The following is a 4,440-nucleotide window of genomic DNA, read 5'->3' as shown; positions in this document are numbered from 1 at the left end:
TAAGTTGAAGGTTATAGGTGATGCTAAATCAAAATACAAGGCAAGGTTAAGAGCCAAAGGTTTTAAGTAAGAGAAAGGTATAGATTTTATTAGATATTTTCACCTATGATAACTTTAACTACTCTTTGCATTGTGGTTGTCTAACTAGCTAAAGATGACATGGACCTTATGGTGCGCAGATCGGATGATGTACGCTCGCGTAGTGAATGTCGGAAGGTCCCCAAGAACAATAGAACTCTACTTTTTGCACAAAATTCAATGTAAAAAGCTTGAACGGCATGAACAAGAGACCAATTGGGTGCAATCTCCCCCCATGCCTTGTGTGAGCGCTCCACAAAGCATGTATTTTATGTATTATTCATCTTCAAGCTCAAATAATAGCCCAAATTACAAAATAGCAAGATTTTAGCTTTTGAGTTTGCTTTAACACAAAATAGGAATAAAGCTAGTGGGCGGTGCCCAAAGAGTCTGGCATGCCCAATACAATGTCCAAGTAGAAATAACATAATCGTGCGCCCATGCGCATACAAAATAATAATAAATATCCAACGCCTCAATAAATAGGTGCGACAAAATATAGGCGTAGCGCCCATCAAAATATAAATGATAAATCGAATACTCGCTATCCTCCAATGCTTTCCTCCGCCACTGCTGCTATCTCTACACATCAACTGAAGCATTCACAATCGTTAGTAAAATAATACAATTAAACCGACAAAAGTGAATACCTAGCAGTCTTCAGCTACATAAATAAATCAACTGGTTAGAAATCAATCCTAACCTTAATTTATTACGAGTGCGCACTCTAAACTCATAAACGTTAATTAATTTAATATGCATTTTGCGGAATCACCCGCTATGGAATCACCCATGTACACACTAAATTAATGAAACGCCCGAAAAGGACAGGCATCCCCATCAACTTCTCGCACAAAGAATCCACTTTGTGTATGAGCCCCGGTCATCAAAGTTTACGGAATCCACCGTAAAACCTCACGGAATCCACCGTGAAATATGCCTCCTGGCATCATACCCCCGGGGTGGGATAGCAATTGACCTCAATTGCTATTAGATCAATGTGGAGCTAACAGAGTGGGGAAAGCATTTAAGTCTCTAGCGTGCATCCATTGTGCTTCTTCTACAGGATGGTTCTTAAATTTAACTAGATATCTAGAATATCTTCAGCCAGTTCTAGTGGTCATAAAATCAGTGTCTATGATAGCTTCAGGTTCAAGTATTTCAGTCTCTTCCTCTAACAAAGGTGGGTTTTCATAAACGGGGTGTACATATAATTGGCCTCTAAATGGTCTTAATAAACTAATGTGAAATGTGTTATGAATTTTCCATTGAGGTGGTAATTCTAACTTGAATGCATTGTCATTAATTTTGTGAATGATCCTAAATGGTCCATAGAATCTAGGGGCTAATTTCACAACTGGGTGTCTATCTACACTTTGTAATCTACGTTTTCCTATTCTCAACCAAACATAGTCATCAACTTTGAAATTCATTGCTTGTCTTTTCTTATTGGCTTGTTTGGTATATGATTGCTGGGCTTTGGCAATCATGTCTTTAACCTCATCAAAGATAGTATTATGCATACTAGCAATATCATCAGCACTCTGAATTCTATTTGACAAAGATGCAACAGGTGTAGACAATCTATAACCATAAATCACTTCAAACGGTGCTTTCTTTGTAGATGTGTGTGGTGTATTGTTATATGCAAACTGTAAAAAATGCAAATGTGTATCCCATGTTTGAGGTTTAGAAATAGTATAAATAAGTAAAAGATCTAATATAGTATAGTTAGTAGCTTCTATTTGTCCATTAGTTTCAGGATGAAATGCAGATGAGAAATCAATTTTTGTACCAAGGTTAGCAAATAGAGTAGTCCAAAAGTTGTTACAAAATCTAGAATCACGGTCAGAAATAATAACTTTTGGTAATCCATGGTTAGTAAAAACAGTTTTCAAAAACAATTGTGCTGCCTGTGATGCTGTTAAAGTTTTCTTACATGGAATGAAATATGCTTGTTTACTAAACCTATCTACTACTGTCCAAATCATATCATGGTTAGATTTAGTATTAGGTAAACCAATAATAAAATCCATTGAAATTTGTTCCCATGGTTTTGACAGAATAGACAAAGGCATAAGTAATCCGTACAACTTACCATGATGTCTCTTAACTCTTTGACAAATCAAACATTCAGAAACAAAGTTAGATACATCAGTGTCCATATGCGGCCAATAAAAATCTTCAGTTAATGTATGTAAAGTAGATATGATACCTCTATGACCTTGATATGGGGAACAATGAATCTCATTCAAAACAAAAGATCTGAATGGAACTGTAACACATAATCTCTTTTCATAAAACATAAATCCATCATTATAAGATAGTGAATCAATAGGAATCAAGTTATTTTGAACTAATTTATTCCAATCGGCATGAAAAGTAATATCCTGATGATAAGTATCTTTCATAGCAATCAAAGAATCAAAAGATATAACAGAAATATTATGAATGGCAGGTCTTCTACTTAATGCATCAGCCACTACATTTTCTTTTTCGGGTTGGTATTGAATGATAGGATGAAAACTTTCAATAAAGGATGCCCATTTGATATGTCAGTCAGATATCTGGGGTTGGCTAAGTAAATGTCTAATACTTTGCTGATCGGTCTTAATCATAAATTCTGAACCCATTGAGTAGTGTTTCCACTGTCTTAATGCTTGTACAACAGCTAATAATTCTTTGTCATATGTGGAATATTTCAGTTCAGAGGGTTTCAGCTTACAACTAGAATAGGCTATAGGATGATTATCCTACATAAGTACGGCTCCTATTCCTGATCCACTAGCATCAATCAACTACTAAAAAGAATAGTCTATTAAAATTAGGCAACTGTAAGACAAGGGCATGTGTTAATGCATGTTTCAATAGGTCAAAGGATTTCTGTTGATTATCGGACCAATGATAAACAATACATTTCTTCAGAAGTTTAGTTAATGGTAAAGCAAGTAATGAAAAATTACGCACAAACTTCCTATAGAAACTAGCAAGACCAAGGAATGATCGTAACTCATGCACATTTTTAGGTACAGGCCAGTTCAATATTGCATTTATTTTCTTAGGGTCAACTTTAATTCCATCAAATGATACAATATGACCTAAATACTCAATTTCTGTTTTAAAGAATTCACTCTCTTCCGGATTTGCATACAGTTGATTATCTTTTAATAACGGAAAACCAATGACAAATGCTCATAATGTCCTTTCTCATTTTGACTAAACACCAAAATATCATCAAAGAAGACAATTACACAATAATTATATTTCAAAAATATACGATTCATCATTCTACTAAATGTTGCAGGTGCATTAGTCAATCCGAAAGGCATCACTAAAAATTCATAATGACCAAACTGTGTCCTAAATGCAGTCTTGATTATGTTTGACTTATCTAGTCTCACTTGATGATAACCAGACTTAAGGTCTATTTTACTAAATATGGTAGAACCTTGCAGTTTATCCATAAGGTCATCGACTCTAGGAATTGGATGCCTATTCTTTACAGTGATCTTATTTAAAGCTCGATAGTCAATGCACATATGATAGATATTATTCTTTTTCTTGACTAATAGAACAGGTGCACCAAATGGAGAACTACTAGGTCTAATCAATCCTCTATTTAGTAATTCCTCAACTTGACTTTGAATTTCTTTTTGCTCTATCTGGTTATGCCTATATGGTGCTTTGCAAGGTGGTTGTGTACCAGGAATCAAATCTATTTTATGGTCTTCCGGACGTGAAGGAGGTAAACCAGGTGGTAGATCTTCGGCAAAACAATCTTTAAAATGTGCAAGAAATTCTTTATGCCTAGGATGCATATGATTTACTTTAACTTGCAGTTCATTCACCCAAATGAGATAGGATTTACTACTTTTGCGTAATGCACGTTTAGCTTGAGTATGCAAAAGCAGTGGAAAAGCATTAGATGCATGCATACCATACAATGTAATATGTTTTCCTTGAAATTTAATATTAATTGAATGAGTGGAATAATCTATATCAGGGTTATGCTGATGATGCCAAGGCATACCTAAAATAATGTCACTCGACTGTAATGGAACAACTAGAAATTTTCTTCTTTCAGTGTATTGACCAATTTGAATTTCTAAGTCATGCACTTCCTGTGTACCATTATACCTAGTGCCTAAGAATGCTGCTTTAATGCGATAATGCATAGGTACAGTCTGTAACTTCAATTCTTTTACTAGCTTTGCTGAAATAAAATCATGAGTACTACTGTCATCATGCAAAATAATCTTTTCCTTTCCATGCACTAAACATTTCATAGTCAATAAAGAATGTGGAGTTGGCATACTTGGTAAAGTACCTGAAGGAGTAGTAATGTCGTCCTCATCTTCTGTG

This window comes from Lygodium microphyllum, chromosome 9 (genome assembly GCF_053477565.2).
Source record: "Lygodium microphyllum isolate KBCC chromosome 9, Lygodium_microphyllum_v1.1.10, whole genome shotgun sequence".
NCBI lineage: Eukaryota > Viridiplantae > Streptophyta > Polypodiopsida > Schizaeales > Lygodiaceae > Lygodium > Lygodium microphyllum.
The sequence above is the reverse complement of the archived record's forward strand: the minus strand, read 5'-3'. Positions refer to the sequence as shown.